The sequence below is a fragment of the Cajanus cajan genome, chromosome 11, assembly GCF_000230855.2.
Source record: "Cajanus cajan strain Asha chromosome 11, NIPB_CcT2T_4, whole genome shotgun sequence".
In the NCBI taxonomy this organism is placed as follows: domain Eukaryota; kingdom Viridiplantae; phylum Streptophyta; class Magnoliopsida; order Fabales; family Fabaceae; genus Cajanus; species Cajanus cajan.
In genome coordinates this window covers 24,224,699-24,247,668 of record NC_138527.1, presented here as the reverse complement: position 1 = coordinate 24,247,668, position 22,970 = coordinate 24,224,699, and the positions used below count along the sequence as shown (strand labels likewise).

At 29.9% G+C, this 22,970-nt stretch overlaps 1 long non-coding RNA gene across 1 annotated transcript; it reads right to left on the bottom strand.

Annotated features, from left to right (window-relative positions):
- Positions 1-744: 744 nt before the first annotated feature.
- On the bottom strand, positions 745-8,246 carry LOC145953045 (uncharacterized). The gene is made up of 3 exons (XR_014430584.1): positions 7,474-8,246; positions 2,014-6,494; positions 745-1,036 (listed from the first exon to the last, which is right to left on the bottom strand). It is a non-coding gene; the product is annotated as an uncharacterized LOC145953045 (long non-coding RNA).
- Between the last annotated feature and the right edge of the window lie 14,724 nt (positions 8,247-22,970).

Sequence of the window (22,970 nt, the reverse complement as noted above, 5' to 3'; positions counted from 1 at the left end):
AATTAGACTAAACCTCTACCAATGATTTTCGAAAAAGCATTTCGGGTTTATGGAGTTGCTACAGATATTTTACTCAAAACATCAAAAAAATAAAAAAGTTTTCAAAATTTCAACTTAAGCCTACATAGTTAGACTAGTTGGGTTCGAGGTCGGTTACGGGAAGGTGTTAGACATTTGACAATGCCTAAAATTATTACCTTGTGATAAATTTATTAACAAATTAAATATTATTTTGATTTACAATTTTACCCATATTTATTCAAATAAAAGCGATGACATAATTACATTATGAAAAAAAATTCTAAAGATGTATTGAAAAGAAATAAAGAGAGCAGTAAATAAGAGTTTATAGAGAAAAAAAAACTTCGAGACTACGCTTTCATAAATTTTAAACTTGAGATCACTTTTTTGGCAATCCTTTGGGGCTCTACAATAATTCCTCTCAAACTCTCAAGAAAATTTTTAACTAGAAAAACTCCTGAAATCCTTGCAAATGCTAACCAAAACTTTTCAGAACATTGTTCTAAATTAGTTGGAAAGGAGTTAGAGAGAAAGAGAAAAGTGTAGTATTCCCCTTGTCAAGGGGTTACTTATATAAGCATTTAGGAGGCAAAATCCTTCGAGAATTGTTAGATGTGAGACTTAGTCCTTTGAGTTTTTAGATGTTGTGACACCCTCTACCCCAACATAATTACTTAATAAGCATTAACTATATTAAAAAAAATATATTAGAGTGATAATAAATATCATAAGGTAGAAGATGCACATTCGTAATTAACATTTATACCAAACTCAAGAAGTCATAATAAAACAAAGATTATAAATTAATCCCAGTAAAGGTGGCAGTGCCTCCTAGTTAGGAATCAATTTATAATCTTTTTTTATATCATACAAATATATTTAAATTTCAAAAGAAGGAAAATAAAACATTATTATCCCAGAAAGAAGCCTAGCTAAGCCCGATGTCACATCCTATCAGAGCATGCCCACTTAAGCCTCTAGACTTCATTACCAACATCCTCATGATTAAGATTACCTGCAACATAAATTTAAACATATACAGGAATAACAAGAGGAGTGAGAAACTTCTCACTTAGTTGCAGGTATAGAAATAAAAGTTAAATAGCACACACACATACAATATAATCAATATCATATATATATATATATGTACATTTATAAATCATGCAATGATTTTATTGACTCGACTCACAAAATGCATGCATGTGGCGCCATACGGAAGTTTCAGAATTTATCACTGGTGACCCAAAGGTACACCTATCACTGGTGTTCATACACCTCGTTAGCATGTTACATCACTGGTGTCCCGAAGGCACACCTATCACTGGTGTTCATACACCTTGTTAGCATCACTGGTATGCGGCCTCAGCGGCACACCTGGAATAATATATGCATATGATGCATGTCATACATTCATAGACTCAACATTTAGCATATTACACATATAAGATTCATATTTCATAATTATGATTTATTTTATTAATCCAACTTTAATAGTCCAATAGTCCAACGGTCCAATGGTCCAATCAGTCCAATAGTCCTACGGTCCAATAGTTCAACAGTTCAATGGTCCATTCATGGATCATAGGTCACAAGTCATGAGTACATATTTCATACAGTCATATCCTCATAGGTCCGCACAGGTCTCATATATACTTCATATACTCAAGTCATAATAAGATCTTCATAAGTTCGTATAGGTATTTTTATTTTAAAACTTATTCATTTTTAACATCAATTACATATTTATTAATTAATAGGAGGCTTAGCCTTCCATATCTTTATTAATAAACAATTTATTTATTTTTCTTTTATAAAAATAGTATAGTTATTATTTACTACAGACAAGAAATCAAGTAATATAAAAAGCAAAGCACATTAATAACAATATTTCATACAAACAACAGACATAAGATCGGGAGCCAATCTACAAACAACTATTTAACGATTACTCCCACACCCCCAAGCGAGGTTTCCCACTCCCCCCCTTACCTGGATATACAGAAATTTGGGCAGAATCTCGCTAAAACTTAGAGCAGAACTTCTTCCCCTAGGCTCCTTCAGTCTAAGCAGAACGTAGAGAGAAAAATTACAAGAGAAGAGAAATGAGAAGTGTTTTTGGGAGGTTCTGAAATGAAGAATTGAGGGGCTATTTATAGCCTTCAAAAGACATTAAAATATAAGGAAATTAGGTTTAGTGGATGAGTTAGTGGTGGTAGTGGAGGAGTTAGTGGTGATGGTGGATGGTTAGTGGAGTTTAGTGGACACGTCCTTTGGCACTCCCATTTTGACCTTCTAGACGACTGAATTTGGTCACGAGGTCTTCATGAAAGTTGTAGCTTAGGATGTTATCTCTTCAATCGTTTTGGAATCACCGAAAAAGGAGATCTATAACTCCAGATATGACTGTTTTAGTGAACAGGGGTCAGGCTGCCAGCGTGAGTTAAATATGTTGCGGTTTTTAGAATATTCAACATGGTAGATGAAGGAATTTGAAAATGGTTTCTTCATAAAAGTTATAGTATTTTATCTTAGCTTTCCATTGATATAAAGTTTGTATCATTTGGACAACCACAGACCGAGTTATGCCCCAAAAACCGAGGCTTGCCAGTCAGCCCAGCGAAAACGATTTTAACAAAAAGAAAGTTTACAACTATCTAATTAAGCCCAACAATATACATATGTTTCTAAAGCCTATAATTAAGCATAAATGGAGTGTAAATTAGCTACAATTGAAATAAAAGATAATCATCAAATTATGACCAAATACTATGTAATAATAATAATAATAATAGTAATTACCATTTTGAAAATTGGGATGTTACAATACTTCCCCCCTTTTAAGAAATTCGTCCTCGAATTTCCGCAACGAAGAGGTTTGACTATGACTTGTTCAAGATTTCTAAACTTCCTAGGAAAACCCACAACAAGGTCTAGACACATTATCTCATTTCCAAATAGGAACATCTAAAGGCTACAAAAGTCCTAAAGGCTTCTGATGTTTTGTCTCAGACTTATACTATACTAAATATGAGTACACACCATCCTCTATTCCTCTCTACACTTAAGGCCACCAAAATATCTTTTTAAGATTTTGGTACATCTTAGTGATTTCTGGATGGATACTAAGAATACTCTTATGTCCTTCTTCTAGGATTGCTTTATTAAACTCTCGCACACTATGAATGTACAACCTATCCTTAAATCTTAAAATTCCATCCACTCCAAATTTAAACTCACTCTCCATACCTTAATTCAACTTCTCTACTTCTATTCTCATCTTAGACCATCACGCTTCTGCTGCGCCACTCTGATACATTTTAGTAACTCCTAAATAAATGTGAAGAGTTCTTATGTCCTTTCAAGTTTACTTAGCATTCAAATTTGCTCCTTAAAACAATATTGATTCTACTCAGAAATGATTATACGTACTACTACCAATCTTCTCTATTTGATTCCCTAAGAAAGGATCTGACTCCTAGGCTTCTCTAATCTTATCCATTAATTTACTAGTCACTTTAAATATAATCAATTCAATTCTCCTAAGGATAATCTCAAACACCAATCATAAGTCTTAAATTCTTCAATCAAATCCAACCCTTAAATCATCAAAAGTGATATATCAAAGATCAACATAATTAAGGCGTCTGTCACAATATTAAGATTATTTCTAAAGATTAACCACCTAAGCGTAAGTTCACTACATGTACATATCAGATCTCTAATTTCACCACTCCATTTACACCCAAGTTAAACTCTTATTCATCACTTTATCTTATAGCCTCATATCTTATCACCAAATGAATCAACTAATTATGCTTTTCCAATTTCTTTCAAGAATTCACTTGTTACTCAAGTCATACCTAGTTTCACACTACTAGGAGTAATCTAAAAAAATCCATTTCTCTAATCATAAAGGAAGATAAATATAAAGGTTTACTACTCAAAACATCGGTTGCCATAATGGCTTGGCCGAATAATCAATAAGATCAAAATCTTATTTCTCAACGAATTCTAACTATTTCTTTTGGTTAATAGATATTTAAAGCTATTATGATCGCTAAATACCTCAAGCTTAGAATCATATACGTAGTGTTTTCAAATCTTAGTATTCATATTAAAACTGCTAACTCAAAGTTATGGGTAAAGTAATTCCTCTCATGAATTTTCAGTTGCCTAGAATCATAAGCTTCTACCTTTCTTCTTGCCACAACACTCTTCCTGATCCTATCTTTAGAAGCATAACTATATACCACAAAAGTCTTTGTTAACATCTAGTAGTATTAACACTAGCCAATTCTTCCTTAATAGTTTGAAAACTACCTTCTCCTTTGTTATGCACACAAAGGCAACTTTTTCTTAGTCAATCCAGTCAAAGGTAATACTAAGCGACCTAGAGAAGTAAGCGATAAAATGTTTTAGGTACTTAAAATAAACATAGGTCCAGAAATTCCTAATATGGGTTAGCCTTTCAAACTACTGTTGAATTCATGGGTAGGCAAACGACAACTTAGTGAACTGAAACGTCTTAGTAGCTAGAGGAAAAGAAAGCAAAAGCGATTCCTGTAGTAGAGGCGAGTGAAATGAGAGTAGCCTAAACCTCTAACTGCTACCTTAGACATTTACTTAATAAATCTCCTATAAATTATCCTAAGAAAACTCTTAATTTTACTAATTGAATTAGGTATCTCTCACTTAAGAACAACTTCTACCTTAGATAGCTCTATGTTATACCTTCGCAAGAAATTACATAGCCTAGAACACTCACCTCATACAATCAAAATCATAATCTAGCTAAGTTTATCTTAGATATATCTTCACACTTAACTCTAATATGATGGTATCACATCCTAAGGTCAAAACCTCTCATTAACACACAAATATCCACTAATTGATCCATAAGGTCACATACTTGCATATCAATTCATATTAGAATACCTCTTTCACATATATCATCCCTAAATATGTATGAATTTATCACCATGAACCAATCATATCATTTGAATCAACCTTTCAGTGACCAGACCTTAAAACATCATCAAATCTATTTTTATCCTTGTTATGCCTAAAATCTCAAAAATATCATGATAGCATATATCTACCTGACACACAGAGTTATACTCATCCAAATGATCTCAAACCTATCTCAAACGAAAGGTAAATGAATAAGCTACAATTCTTATGAAGGCATAAGATTTCAAAAAGATCACCTTCCTAACTAAAAATTCAGAAATCATTTCAAGTATATTCAGCTCTTATAACTAAACTTCTGATCACCAAAGTAGTCATAACTAAGGTTCTAGACCTCTATTTTATCTTATTCTAGTTCCATTGGAAAAATAATATCCCAAGCCACAATTCTCATGAAGACCACAAAATCTGAGTCTGTCATATGATACTCATACTAGCACAACAGAATTTCAACGAAAATAATCCCCATATCATAAAGCAGTAGTGTACTAACATTTCACAAAATACCTCAACCATTTCAAATTCACTCCTTCCCACCTTAACTCATATTCAAGTTTTTCATTACAAATCCTAGACCAAAACAGCTCACAAAGGACTTAGAGAATAAAATTCACATACTACCTCAACCATAAAAGTTAACATGCAAGCACCAACACTCAAGGAACGTACCAATCTCTCATCAAAATATCAAAACTCCAATTCTCAAATACAACCTCCTTGGATTCAACCACTACTACTATAGATTCCTAACTTCCATTAACCGTAAACTATTGAAAAATCATCCAAATCTAAGGTCTCAATAATTTCTAGTTGATTATCAAGGCTTTGTCCGTACTATTGGTACATAAGCTCACCATACGAGTGATACTACTCAATCACTACTTCTTACGTAAGCAAAAGTATCAAACAAATAAGCAATTATGAAAAGATCAATCAAAAATAGCATCATCAATTTATATCATGTCTATCAGACAAATCCTGAGAATACAATACATACAAATAAATAAATAAGAACATAATTAATCATCACATTAGCACATCAATCATCTCATCACATTATTAATCTACCAAACAAGCATAGTAGACTCATAACTCACGGCCGATTGGATCGGCCTGCTCTGATACCACTAAATGTGACACCCTCTACCCCAACATAATTACTTAATAAGCATTAACTATATTAAAAAAAATATATTAGAGTGATAATAAATATCATAAGGTAGAAGATGCACATTCGTAATTAACATTTATACCAAACTCAAGAAGTCATAATAAAACAAAGATTATAAATTAATCCCAGTAAAGGTGGCAGTGCCTCCTAGTTAGGAATCAATTTATAATCTTTTTTTATATCATACAAATATATTTAAATTTCAAAAGAAGGAAAATAAAACATTATTATCCCAGAAAGAAGCCTAGCTAAGCCCGATGTCACATCCTATCAGAGCATGCCCACTTAAGCCTCTAGACTTCATTACCAACATCCTCATGATTAAGATTACCTGCAACATAAATTTAAACATATACAGGAATAACAAGAGGAGTGAGAAACTTCTCACTTAGTTGCAGGTATAGAAATAAAAGTTAAATAGCACACACACATACAATATAATCAATATCATATATATATATATATATGTACATTTATAAATCATGCAATGATTTTATTGACTCGACTCACAAAATGCATGCATGTGGCGCCATACGGAAGTTTCAGAATTTATCACTGGTGACCCAAAGGTACACCTATCACTGGTGTTCATACACCTCGTTAGCATGTTACATCACTGGTGTCCCGAAGGCACACCTATCACTGGTGTTCATACACCTTGTTAGCATCACTGGTATGCGGCCTCAGCGGCACACCTGGAATAATATATGCATATGATGCATGTCATACATTCATAGACTCAACATTTAGCATATTACACATATAAGATTCATATTTCATAATTATGATTTATTTTATTAATCCAACTTTAATAGTCCAATAGTCCAACGGTCCAATGGTCCAATCAGTCCAATAGTCCTACGGTCCAATAGTTCAACAGTTCAATGGTCCATTCATGGATCATAGGTCACAAGTCATGAGTACATATTTCATACAGTCATATCCTCATAGGTCCGCACAGGTCTCATATATACTTCATATACTCAAGTCATAATAAGATCTTCATAAGTTCGTATAGGTATTTTTATTTTAAAACTTATTCATTTTTAACATCAATTACATATTTATTAATTAATAGGAGGCTTAGCCTTCCATATCTTTATTAATAAACAATTTATTTATTTTTCTTTTATAAAAATAGTATAGTTATTATTTACTACAGACAAGAAATCAAGTAATATAAAAAGCAAAGCACATTAATAACAATATTTCATACAAACAACAGACATAAGATCGGGAGCCAATCTACAAACAACTATTTAACGATTACTCCCACACCCCCAAGCGAGGTTTCCCACTCCCCCCCTTACCTGGATATACAGAAATTTGGGCAGAATCTCGCTAAAACTTAGAGCAGAACTTCTTCCCCTAGGCTCCTTCAGTCTAAGCAGAACGTAGAGAGAAAAATTACAAGAGAAGAGAAATGAGAAGTGTTTTTGGGAGGTTCTGAAATGAAGAATTGAGGGGCTATTTATAGCCTTCAAAAGACATTAAAATATAAGGAAATTAGGTTTAGTGGATGAGTTAGTGGTGGTAGTGGAGGAGTTAGTGGTGATGGTGGATGGTTAGTGGAGTTTAGTGGACACGTCCTTTGGCACTCCCATTTTGACCTTCTAGACGACTGAATTTGGTCACGAGGTCTTCATGAAAGTTGTAGCTTAGGATGTTATCTTTTCAATCGTTTTGGAATCACCGAAAAAGGAGATCTATAACTCCAGATATGACTGTTTTAGTGAACAGGGGTCAGGCTGCCAGCGTGAGTTAAATATGTTGCGGTTTTTAGAATATTCAACATGGTAGATGAAGGAATTTGAAAATGGTTTCTTCATAAAAGTTATAGTATTTTATCTTAGCTTTCCATTGATATAAAGTTTGTATCATTTGGACAACCACAGACCGAGTTATGCCCCAAAAACCGAGGCTTGCCAGTCAGCCCAGCGAAAACGATTTTAACAAAAAGAAAGTTTACAACTATCTAATTAAGCCCAACAATATACATATGTTTCTAAAGCCTATAATTAAGCATAAATGGAGTGTAAATTAGCTACAATTGAAATAAAAGATAATCATCAAATTATGACCAAATACTATGTAATAATAATAATAATAATAGTAATTACCATTTTGAAAATTGGGATGTTACAGATGTGGGACTAAATCCACAAAAAAAAAAAACAAATTTTTAAGGTGTTGTATGGCTCTTTACAGAACTTGTTAGCCGTTGGATCGTGTTGTTTTTTTGATGATATCTTCTCAAGACATTGATCTTTAACTTCAATGGTAGGATCGTTAAAATTAGGTCTGTAATAAGAGGTAGCCTGAGAGACAAAATGTTGTCCAAAATAAGATCATCATGCACAAACCAATTACGATTTTGACCCCTTAGCAAATTTATTAACCATTGAATCGAGCTAAATTTTGGATGATAGCCTCCTAAGACGTTTTTATTCTATCTCAATAGTTGAATTTGAAAAATCTAGTCTGAGGTATAAGATGACCTCTTCTTTATGTTGGGATACAAATAAGTCCCATATCGATAAAATAAGAAAAAAAATAACAACTTATAAAGCACACACATACTCCAATGTAAGAGAGGCCTTTTGAGTGATGACCAAAAGCAAAATCGTGAGGCTTAGGCCCAAAACGGATAATACACTACAACAAAATTTATTTTTACCAACAATTATTTAACGGTAATAAATTAATTGTCTTTATTTTATTATTTAATAAAAGTATTAATGACTAATATATAAGGATCACCAAAAATGTATTTATATTGCATCAAAATTTACTATTAGCGACAATTATTTATTAAGAAAAACTTTAATCTCACATCGACTAGAAATAAGATAAATAAAGAGTATATAAATGGATAATAACTCTCACCTTACATGTTTGTTATGTAGGGTTGAGTTAGACCAATAACTTACCATTCTAAGTTGGTATGAGATTACACACTATTATCAAACTCAATAGTGCTTAAACTTAAGGGGACCGACTATTGATAAGATAATTAATATATATATATATATATATATATATATATATATATATATATATATATATATATATATATAAGTAGAAGACAACCTTCATCTTACAAATCCCACATCAACTAGAAATAAGGTAATTAAAAAAATAAGAAAATTAAAAAGAATATATAAGTAGAAGACAACCCTCATCTTACAAGTCTCACGTCGACTAGAGATAAAGTAATTAAAGAGTATTTGTACTCATCTTACAAATCCCACATCAAGTAGAAAGTAAAAAATGTCACAAAAGTTATACACTTTTTTCAACCATTATAAGGGTTTTTATCAGCATTTAGAATAATTGCTACTAAATATTTTAGCGACACTGCATACAATGGCTAATGTGAAAATGCCGATAAAAGATTTTGTAGCAATTTTTATTGCCACTAAAAGTTATATTAAATGCCACTAAAAGTATATTTTGTTGTAGTGACATCTCATCATTGTGGAGTATGCTTGTATAATAACCTTATAGTAATAACTCTTAAAATATCCCCTCAGACAAATACCATAAAATAACCCAAATAGTGGTATCAGAGCCGCAAGGTTGGATGCGGTATAACAACCCTCATAACTCATAACATATAATGTGATATATAAAGACAAATTCTGCTGCATGAAAGGTTAGGACCCTTGTTTGAGGGGAGGATTGTTGGGATACCACCAGGCATGAGCTCAGTCATGTTAGGCACGGTCTTGCCAAACACTAATGTGGTCTTATGAAGGTATCGCGTTAGGTGCTAGATGTGTGTCGTCGGGTGTCGTTTCGCCTGTGAGTCTTCTCTTTTTCTTCTTTGGAATTCTATTATTTGGTAATTGTGTTATGAAGTTAAGATATGTATGAATCCATATGCCTATGTATACGAGTGATTGATGAACGACATGATATGATAAAACATATGATATGTTAATTAAGAAGATCATACGATTTTTTATGTAGAGTCTGTTTGACATGCATCATATGCATAAAAGTGTTTTTAAGAGTATGATATGGAATACACTGCTAGAGAAGGACCCCTTGTGTAAAAGCTTTGGGATCAGTCCTTAAGGATAACTTGGTTTGAAAGTCTTAGCCTCGCCCTTTGTGTGAATGGAATGTATCTTGTACGGCTCTTCCTGACTAGACCCTGGTGTTCTTACCGGGAATCCGAGGTAGGGATGATCCGCTGGGTAAGATCGGTGAGCCTCCTTCACGGGTACGTTGATGCTCCAAGATGGGGGTGGTACCTGCAAAAGAGACTCTGATGCCAAAGTTAGGGTTTGTATGAGTGTATGTCTCGTATAAGTAATGCATGTACCTTAGTGTGGATTAGGGTTGCGTTGGGCCTTGGGCCTGAGATCAGTTGTGATCTAATTAGATAGCGGATCTCGTCTGGACCGAGATCTCCTCAGATCAGTTATGATCTGGTTAAGTGACGAGCTGACGTCACGTAGCGCGTATCCGAGGTCACTTCGCGCTGTGATGCCGAGCTCAAGCTCGGCATAGCGGTACAGATAGTACACCTGGTAATATGTTCTCTTATTGAGAGTGTGACCTAACATATATATACATATAATCTTAGTCTACTCTGTGTTGCTAGTGACAAAACACTACGTGATGTTTTTACTGACGCCACATGCATGATAATATGTAGTATATTCATTCCATATGCATCCTACTATTATGTGGTATTTAATTATGATTTATGAATTAATGGAATATGTTGTTGTTGTTGTTATTATTATTATTATTGTTATTATTATTATTATTATTATTATTATTATTATTATTATTATTATGCTATGTTGCTTATATGTCTTATTTTTGTTTGACTATTTGATTGCATTCCTACATCACGAGTTAAAGTGAGATGTTTCTCACTCTCTTTGTTTTGTATTGTTGTCCTTTTGTTATTATGTGGGTGATAATCAACATGAGATTAAGGATGTTGGTGATGAGGCTTAATCCTCAATGATGGGTTGTGCTATGATAGGATGTGACTTCAGAACATAATTAAGTTTAGTTAGGATGTTACTTTTGTTAATTTACTTTAGAATCATTAGTTTTATTTTCTTGCAATTTCATTTGGTTATATCTATTTGTTTAAGTTAAGAATGTGATGTATCTGAACATGTTTGATTTATTATTATTATTTATATGTTATGACATGTAGAGTAGAGATTGTCACAATTAGTAATTAACTAGTATTTTAGTACATATTTATTATATATAATTAAAAATTTACATATAATTATATATAAATATATATAAAAATAAATATAAAGTTTGAATTTTATGATTTAGAATTTTAAAAAAAGTAGTTGACTGTATAATTATATTTGAAATTAATATACATAAATATTTTTAAAATATAAATTATATTTGAAATTTTTGATAAATAATTTTTATTGTAACAAAAAAGTTATTTTAAAATACTAATATTTAATTCATTAATAATTTTAATAAATAAAAATTGAATTACATAAGAAGTTGAAAAAATTTCTACAAACCCTCTCATCAAAAAAAACTCTTAAACACACTTTTGCATAAAATAGATATTTGTGTTTAATATATAATGGTTGATTATATATATATATATATATATATATATATATATATATATAATTTTTGAATATATGAATTATATTTAAAAAATTTATAATTAGATATTTTTAAACATATAAAATATATTTTAAATTTATGATCAATAATTTATGTTATAGTACACAATATTTATTGATAATTTATTTTAAAATATTAACATTTAATTATAAATAATTTTAATAAATAAAAATAGAATCAAATAAGAAGTTAACAAAATACTCATAAATTTTCTCATTAAAAAAAGTCTCTAAAAATAATCTTACATAAAATAACGATTCATATTTAATATATAACAATGAATTGTATTAAAAAATATTAAATACATATTTCCTGAACAAACAAAGGATATGATATTCTGAAAGTTAATTATTTAAAATAATGTTGTTGATTCAATTTAGATATATAAAATTTAATTTAATTTAACCAAAAATCAAATTAATATAATTTTTTTAAAAATTTATTGTAATTAATTTTTAATTTTATGTGAAATAATAAAAATGAACATAAATATTTCAGGTGAATTTTAATATAATACTGAACACTTTTTATAATTAATATTTTTATTTCAATTATGAATAGACTCACAATTGACAATGGGTTATATTAAAAAAGTTAAATACTTAAAAGTATTTACTTATTTTCTGTTTAAGTGTTTCTTTATTCGTAACATAATTGGATTAATATTACGTTACATTTAATATTTCCATAAATTTTTATATTTTCTATTTTTATTTGAATTTTAAATTTAGTAGTATTAATACTTATTAATTTAGTAATATCAGTAATTATTAATTAAACGTAAATGTAGTACATTAAAAAGTATTAAAATGGATCAAGAAAGCAATACCGAAGATAAAATAATATTGTGTTATTATTAATTTTTTTAACAGAATTTTATTTTATGTGAAATATTAAAAATTATTATAAATAATTTACATGAATTCTTAACATAATAGTTAATAATTATAATTTGAATATTTTTATTTGAATTTCAAATATTGTAGTGGTTGATAATGAATTATATGAAAATATTAAATATTTTAAATATTTGCATATTTTCTGTTAAAATATTTATATTTATACGTTACATTATATATTTTTAGGTGTTTTTTTTTATTTCTATTTTTAGTTGAATTTTAAATTTTGTAGTATTTTTTTGAATTTAATAGTATTAGTAATTAGTAAATTAGTATTACTAATGTAACGTAATAAGTTAATTGTTTAGAGTTTAGTTAACTTTAAAGAGAAGGGTATATAAAGTTTTCTTTGGGAACGAAATCTCATAAATTCATTTTCAAAGAAAATCTAAAGAAAAGTTTAAGAGAGAAGGACTTTGGGTCCGTGAGCTCCTTTTTCTCTCAAATTTCTCTACTTGATTCTTCTTATCTTCTAGATCACTAATCTCTTCTGTCTTTTCTTTGAATTCAGACTAGAAAGCTTGATTTTGGCTTATTGAAGTCTACGGGTCGACCGTTCAGGGATTTTTCTCCTTCTTCCTCTTCTTAGCAGTTCTGAGCCAATTTTCAAGTAAGGGAAGCTAGGATTGTGATAATTTGGTTGCATGTGAGTTTAGAAACTCAATTGATGCATGAATTGGATGTTGATTTGCTAATTTGAGGGATTTTTCCATTTTTGGGGTTTTCAGGCCAAAACATGATTTTGGCTTATTTGATGCATCGGATGAGTGCATGTTGTTTTTAGGACTTGAATTGAACTATTTTTGGTGCATGGATGTTATCTCTTCCATTGCATGTGGTGTCCTTTTTTTTTTCTAAGTTTCAGGTGTGGAGGTCCAAAAATGGTGTAGAACATGGTGCCTCTGTCATCAAACGGCTGAGCCGGTTCAATGGGCTGAGCCCTTTGGGGGCCGCGTGATAGAGGGGGATTTATAGAATCAAAGGGATGAGATGTTTTAAAGGGTTGAGCACTTTTGAAACGACTAAGCCATTTAAAAGGGATAAGCCCTTTGAGGGCCGCGTGTCAGGGAGGATCCTTGGAGGCAAAGTGTTGATAGCTTTAGGAGGCTTTGAGAGGTTTGGTGATTTCCGAATTAGAATTTTTTGTCTTCATAAAAGTTGTAGCCTTGGATATTAGCTTTCATATGGAGTTAGAATCACCTAAAAAAAAGGTCTAGAACTCTAGTTATGGTTGTTTTAGTGAACAGGGGTCAAGCTGTTAGCATTGGTTATATCTGTTGCGATTTTTCACATTTTTAGTTAAGTATATGATTTTTTTAAGAATTTTATGTCTTCATAAGAGTTTTAGATTATTCTCTTATCTTTCTTTTGAGATATGTTTGAGCTCATTTGGATGAGTACAACTTTGTGTGTTATTTTCTTTGACAGTTTTCGAAGGGAGATGCATGTTATTTTGATGTTCTAAGTGTTATCATGTGGATTAAAACGTTGTATGATACTGTGTTGTATAGTGGTTTATATATGTATGATATATGATGTAAATTGGTGCTTGATTCATATGTATGCTTGGTAATGATATATATGAATGATTAAACATGATTTGGTATGTACTTTCATATGAGGATGATATTGATCATAGTGGTGGATTGGCCATGTATGATGTATGATGCAGTGTTTCATGTGATGTCGTGCCTTATGACATGTGTCTAGCCAAGGACTTGAGGAGAGGGAAAATGTTTTCGAACTGGAATAGCTCACATAAAGCCTATTGAGAGTGGTGCTTAGATAGGTCACTGATTTTGTGTGGGAGTGGTGCTTGGATAGGTCACTAGTATTGGTGGTCTCCTCTAAGTCCTTAGCTAGTGTTGGAGCGGGGTATAAGGTTGAGGGTTATTCCCTTAAACAGGTACTGGAGAAGGTGTGTGGTTCCTTGTGGATAGTCAGTGGGTGAACTCCACAAGTGACTTGGTAATGCATGTCAAGGTCGTGGTAAGCCTCTACCCAGCTGTGATATACTTGACGATGAAACCAGACTTCCAAGTTTGTAAGTGACATCATTCGAGTAAACCCGAGTTGGGATTAATATCCCAGTTTGTTGTGACCGAGAAGGTGTATTGCGCGTGAAAACAATTGGGATGGTTTTGGTAGGATGAGATGTCACTTATATTGCTCTGTTATCACTACAAGGGAAATGATAAATTGCGACAGATAAATTGCGAAGGTTATCTAGAAATTGTCGTCGCTTTGATATTGCGATCCTTCATACGACAGTTTTTCAAAACCGTTGGAAAATTGTTCAACATTGCGATGGTTTATCGTAAACTGTCGCAAAATTTGTTTAACATTGCGACGGTTTATCATAAACCGTCGCAAAATTGTTCAACATTGCGACGGTTTATCGTAAACCGTCGCAAAAGTTTTTTAACATTGCGACAGTTAATCATAAACCGTCGCAAATGTTTTTTAACATTGCGACAGTTAGTCATAAACCGTCGCAAAATTTTCAGCATTGCGACGATTTACTATAAACCGTCGCAATCTACAAGACAATTTTTTTTATTAGAATTTTAAAAAAAAAAATTTGAAGTATTATGTATATTATCTTAATGAACTTATATTTTATTAACAATTTTATATATACTTCCTTTAACATGAGGTACACGATTTTTTTTTCTTTATATAATTTCAAAATCGTGACTAGAATATAAATTTATCTTTCAACAAACTTATGAATTTATCTTGTATGTAAGATGTGTTGAGTATATAAATAAATATAATTATCATTTTATAACTTAATTTTTGAGTTATCAGATCATATATTATTGAATAATTTACAATGTTAAATTTTATAAATTTTATTTTAAATGTCCATCTTTTTAACACTATTAAAAATAAAAATAAAAATGTTAAATTTTATAAAAATCCAGTTTAATTTATTTATGATATAAATATGTTTTTAATATTTAATATATATTTTTAGATGATAATTTATTTTAAAATATATCTTATAATAACAATTCTAAATGGAACATAAATCTTCTGATTTTTCTTATTTTGATTTTTTTAATCAATATATACAATTTTACTATTTTGATTTTTTCAATCAACGTATAAAATAAATAAAAAAACACAAAAGATAAACATGCATGGTACAAATTTTATTTTATCAAAAAATTATTTATTTTAATATATTACATTATATATGTGAATATTAAGACATATATATATATATATATATATACATATATATATATATATTATAATTAAACTTGTTTAAAAAATTAATTCATTATTAAGAAATTTTTCTTATCACATGAGAATTAATTTCTTTCAAAAATTTGACAGATATCAAATAAATAAATGTAACATCTCGTAATTTTTACTATTACAATATTAATTATTATCTATTTATGAAGATTATTTTTCTTATATTTATTTTAGTTAATTAAAGGGGTTTTTATTGAGTATTTTAAAGGTTTGTAACAATTTAAATTATTTGTGAAAATTTTTATAAAATTCTATTTTTTTAACGCTGGAACGGACTGTTCCAAAAGTGGAACAGGCCATTCCAAACAAGGTAAATAAGTTGTTTTTGAGGTAGCAGAACGGACCGTTCCAAAAGTGGAACGGGCCGTTCCAAATTAGTAAAATAGCCCATTTGGGTTATCCCGGAACGGGCTGTTCCCAAAGCGAAACAGGCCGTTCCGAGATTTTGAATTTGCCTAAAAAGTTAAGTTAGAAACTGGGCGTTCTACGTATGGTCAATGAGTGTTAAGTGGAACCCCAGAATGGGCCGTTCTAGTTTTAGAACGGGCTGTTCTGCTTTTTGAAAACGGGCCGTTCTGATTTTGGAACGGGCCGTTCCAGTTGAAAAATTTGCCTATATTCGAAGGATCCAGAACGGGCCGTTCCGAATTCAGTACGGGCCATTTCGGGTACACCAGGATGCCTATAAATAGGGGCAAGGGGGGTGAAAAATTTATACTGAGTGAGAAAGTAAAATCTTAGAGAGAGAAAGAGAAAGAGAAAGAGAAAGAGAAAGAGAGAGAGAAAGAGAAAGAAAGAGAGAGAAAGAGAAAGAAAGAGAGGGGAAGAAAGAGAGAATCCAGAGGAAGAGGTCCTACCCAAGTTCCAGTTCCTGCTTATCCAGGTAAGGGGGGAGTGAGAAACCTCGCTCGGGGGTGTGGGAATAATTGTTGGATAGTTTGATTGTCGGATTGGCCCCCAATCCTTTGCTTGTTGTTCTGTTTTATTTTCTATTTGCTCTATTTTGTTCCTTGTTACTTTGTTTCTTGTTACCTTGTTCCTTGTTGGAAGTAATAAATGAATATGGAATTAATGGTAAAAATAAATGAGTTTTAATATAAATAAGAATGTTTTCTGTGGATCTCTGTAAATTCTTGTGCAGACCTTATGAGGAGTAATTATGACATGACCATGTGAAATATAGACAAATGACATAGGACATAAGAATGGACTTTTGAGACAAGCTGTGATTATGAGACTATGAAAAATAATGACATGTGTACTAAATGAAATTCTATAATAAGTCAAATATTGAGTCCATGAAATAATGAATGTATGACATGCATCATATGCATATATTACTCCAGGTGTGCCGCTGAGGCCGCATACCGGTGATGCTAACAAGGTGTACCTTAAGGTTGCCGACAGTTATAATATGCTAACAAGGTGTACCTTAGGGCCGCCGACAGTTGTAATATGCTAACAAGGTGTACCTTAGGGTCTCCGACAGTTGTAATATGCTAACAAGGTGTACCTTAGGGTCGCCGACAGTTTTAACATGCTAACAAGGTGTACCTTAGGGTCACCGACAGTTGTAACCAGGTGTGCCTTAGGGTCACCAGTGATGAATTGTGAAATTTCTTATGGTGCCACATGCATGCATTTATGAGTCAAGTTCATGACATCATAGCATGATAAATGAGTATATATGTGATATTGATTTTTTATATGTATTATCTACATGTGACTTATATTTGTTATGTGTGTGTGCTATCTAACCTTTATTTCTTCACCTGAAACTGAGTGAGATGTTTCTCACTCCCTTGTTGTTCTTGTATATGTTTAAATTATGCTGCAGGTGATCATCATCATGAGGATGTTGGTGATGGGTTTAAGGCTTCAGTTGGGCATGCTCTGATAGGATGTGACATCGGGCATAGCTAGGCTTATTTTTGGGATGTTATTGTTTTAAAAGCTTTAATTTCCTCTTCTTTTGTAATTTTGAACGTTCTTGAGAAAAGACCAAAATGTACATCTTTGTCATACTATTTTATTACATGATTTAAAAGTTATAAATTAATTTCTAACTAGGAGGCACTGCCACCTTTGCTGAAATTAATCTATATTTTTCTTTATATGATTTCTTGAGTTTTGATACTTACATGTTGACCTTTTTATGATTTATGAGTTACGAATGTGAATCTTCTACCTTATGATAATTGAGACAATTATTTTATCCATGAAAGAGGTTGTCAACTATGAAAGATTTTATTTACTCAAAAAGGAAAAGAAAAAAATTATTGTTTACATTTATTGTGCATTAATGTTGGGGTAGAGGGTGTCACAATAAACATTTTTTCTGAATCTATATTTTTATTTTATTAGAATATAATTTTTATTTTTTAGAATATATTATTTTTTTAGATAAAAAATTATGTATATGTCAAATAGTAGTGGGGGCAAGTGTCTCACTATTCCAAACGTGCATCCGTCCCTATATATATATATATATATATAATATAGGGGGTTATAATTATACTGGTGTAACTTTTACTAAGTATTATGCCGCTCAATAACTTTATATTAAATGTGAATTTTGTAAATCGAACCGTTAAATTGAAAGTTCATATCACTTTATAAGTGCATATCAAATTTTGTTAAAATTGAACAACAACTGGAAGGTAATCAAAGTGTTTATATTTCAGTGTATTTTGAAATGAATATATTACTTCAATTTTGTTTTATAAAAATGAAGTATCAAATCATCTTGGATTAATATAAAGTTTTGTATATATAATCTATGAGAGATATGAACTTTCAATCTAACAGTTGGATTTACCAAATTCACATTTAATATAAAGTTATTGAGCGGTGTAATACTTAGTAAAAGTCACATTTAATATATATATATATATATATATATATATATATATATATATATATATATATATATATATGAGGGGGGTTATAATTACATCGGTGTAAATTTTACTAAGTGTTACACCGCTCAATAATTTTATATTAAATGTGAATTTTGTAAATTCAACCGTTAAATTGAAAATCTTTTACTCTTAAATCATATATACAAAATGTTATATTAATCGAAGATGATTTCTTATAAAACAAAATTAAATCTGTCAGAAAATTTATATTTTCGATGAAAATTTTTTTGTAGGAAAAGCTATATTATTGATGGAATATTTCAGAAAAATTTATATTTGTCGAAAATGTAAGAACTAGTTTTAAATTTGATATGAAAATATTATGATATAATTAGATAAGTTTTTAAGTTAGTATTTTATTAATGGTTGATAATTAAAAAATAAAACAAGGATAAATACATTTTTTGAATTTTATATGTTTGATTTAAGATAACTTACAAAATAACTCTTGGTAAAGTTATTTCGCTCAATAACTTATGGTGTGTGTTGAATTTCATCAATCCAATTAATTGTTAATTTAAAAGTTATTAAATTTTACTAATAATTAATATAAAAAATTAATTAGTTTTGGAATAAATTATTTTCTAATTAACAATATAATTGAAACATTAATTATTTTAAATTATTTAACTAAAATCTTATTGACAATTTACTATATGATCTTAATATTCTTGTATAACTAATATCTGGTTTTAAATTTGATATGAGAATATTATATATAATTAGATAAGATTTTAAGTTATTATTTTATTAATAGTTGATAATTAGAAAATAAAACAAGGATAAATATTTTTTTTTGAATTTTATATGTTTGATTTAAGGTAAATAAATATATTAAATTAATTAATAATTTATTTAAAATATTAAAATTTAATTTATAAGTATGTAATAAATAAATATTTATAATTTTATAAATTATATTATCATTATAAATTATAAAATTAAATAATTTAAATTATAATTTTAAATAGAAATAAGTAGATGTTAATTATAAAAGTAAGTACATATAAATAAAGAATAACTAAATATATTATTATTATTAATATTATTATTATTATTATTATTATTATTCGTAATATAAAATTATTATATATTATTATTATAGTACAAATATGAGATTGTATATTTGAGAATGACTTAAATGAATTAATTTGTACAAGTTATACTGACAACATACATATACATTTCGGTAGCTTACTCATTAGAACTTCACAGTTAAGCGTGCTTGACCTGGAGTAGTACAGGGATGGGTGACCTTCTGGGAAGTTTCCCAGAAATTGCACAAGTAAGGATAAAACACGCTAAACAGTGAAATATCGTAAAATAGAACCCTTGAGAGGCCAAATATGAGGATTGTTACATTAATAAATTTATTAAAATTAAAAAAATTATAATTTTTGACAGATAAAAAAAGGGTCGTAATATTAATTTAGAGGTCGTTGGTGCGACAGTTGATGAAAGGGTCGCAATGTTAATATAGAGGCAGTTAGTGCGTCAGGTGCTTCAGGGGTCGCAATTCCAATTTTTCGACGATTTGTGCAACGGTTCTGATAACCGTCGCAAAATTGCCTGGTGACGGACAATTCTGCGACGGTTCCCAAACCGTCGCAATGTTGTCTTTGCGGCAGTTCTAACCGTTGCAATGTAGGTCATATAACCGTCGCAAAATCGTCATTTTCTTGTAGTGTATTAGGGAGATCTCCTAGGTGAATGTGTGACGATGCATTAGATGATTGATAAGCATTGATATCTTTCATGAGTTTCATTTACTACATGAGTAGTGTATGATAGAGTGTATGGTGTGACTATATGAGAATGATTGGTGATTTGATGATGGTATAACATAGATGTTTATTCTTATGCTTACATGATTGATTATTGAACTCTAGCTAACCCTTCTGTTTCCATATGGATGGACTACGATGATCATACTATGTATGGGAGCAGGTCAGGGTTAGGTTGGAGCTGATTGTTGTGACCACTACGGGATGTGGAGTTTTGTCCTAATGTTAGAGTTACCATCTTGGATAACTATTTGATTGTACTTCACTGGCACTAGGAGAGTATTATTATTTTGGATGACTATATATATATATATATATATATATATATATATATATATATATATATCTTAGTTCACTAGTGTAATTAGTGTGATTCTATTGAGTGTAGGGATCATGGCGGGTCATTACAACTAACAATTATTAATAAAATGTAAATGTAGCCGTTAGTTACATTAAAAATATCAGGTACATATTTTTTTTCTTATTTTAATTGTATTATAATAAAATTTGTATATAAAAAACTTTTGGCTATCATTAATGAAACTTAAATGCAGAACTAATGAGTAATTAATTGCATTTAAAAGAAGAAAAAAATTATAATGCATTAACATTAATGTCAATTGATTTTTTATATGTGAAATATTAAAATATCTTTTACGAAATTTATAACATAATAATGAATAATTTTTTTGTAATTAATAATTTTACTTGAATTATAAATAACCATTATAATTAATTATGTAATAAAAGTATTAAATAATTAAAATTATTTATATATTTTCTATTCAAATATTTATATATCAATATTACTTTACAATTTATATTTTCAGTTATTTTTTATAAGTTCTATTTTTATTTGAACTTTAAATTTTTTGTTTGTCGAAAACTAGTCTCCATTAGAACTTTGACTATATTAAGATTATCTCAAATAATCATAAAGTTTGAAGATCAATTGCATTACCAATTAGACAAACTTACATTGATTTTAAATTTTAAATTTAGTAGTATTTTTAAAATTTAGCAGTATTAATAATTAGTAAATTGCTATTATTAGTAATTAGTGTAACACTATAAGTTTTTTATTGTTTAGATGTTTTGAAGTGTGGTTGAGAGACCTTGGAAATTAAGGGACTCTTGAGAAGTTTTTAAGTGTTTTAGAGGGTTTCTCTAGGTTAAGGTCTAATTTGATTATGAGGGAAAATATATAAGGTTTAGGGTTTAGGGTTTCTTTTAAAATTTGAGTCTCATAAACTCATTTCTTTGAGAAACTAGAGAGAAAAGTTAAAGAGAAGCTAGATCTTAATTTAGTTGTGCTTTTATCACCAAACCTTATCTTGAGAGGGTGATTTTTTCCCTGAAATCTTAATTTAGTTGTGATTTCTTGATTCACATCAGTGAATCGTGAATCATAGTCGTTGAGTTATGCAAAGTTTCCTAGCGAAACTTTTCTTCCTTCTCTATCTTTTTATTTGGAGTTGAGGTAAGAAAAACTAGAATTGATTTCATGTTAAATCCTTGAGTTGTTATGTATTGTTGATGCTTTAAAGGAGGAGTTGGTGGCTACTATGGTGGAAATTGAATATGCCCTTTTCTATAGGGTGGCATAGGTTATGGTTGGAATATGATTCATGGTTGGTTTTAAAAGCTTTTCATAATCCTATCTTGGTTTCTTGGTCCATTCGTAGTAGATGGAAACATTGTTTGCTTTTGTGCTCCAAGATGCAATTTCAAGTTTTTCACGTCTTCAAAGAAGATAATCAATGTGCTAATAGATTGGTAGCTTATAATTTAGCTCATATGAGTGATTTTGTTTAATGGAACACTTTACTGTCTTCTATTCATCGGAGTTTTTTTTTTAATAACTATGTGGTCTTTCTTCTTTTAGATTTTGTTAACTTTTTCTCATGGACTTTGGTCTAGTCTCCCCATGGCTTTGTATTATTTTCAATTTTTATTTTTATATATTTGAGTGTGTTGTAAATGAATGATAGACTTTGAGATGTAAACGTTATTGATATATCTTTGTCTTATAATGATAATGTACATGCCTAACTATATATTAAAAAAACATAAAATTCAATTAATATTAATATTAATCATTATAACATCACAAAACAATAATTGCATTAAGTATTTAAGTTTTAAATTAAATATAAATAAACATTCACATAAAAAAAAATTATAAAACATATTTATTATTGAATTAAAAATTCACCTAAAATTTTTATATCGCATTTTTTTTTCAACAAAAATATTTATATTTTATTAATTTTTTAATGTTTCACGTGTATTCTCCATAAAA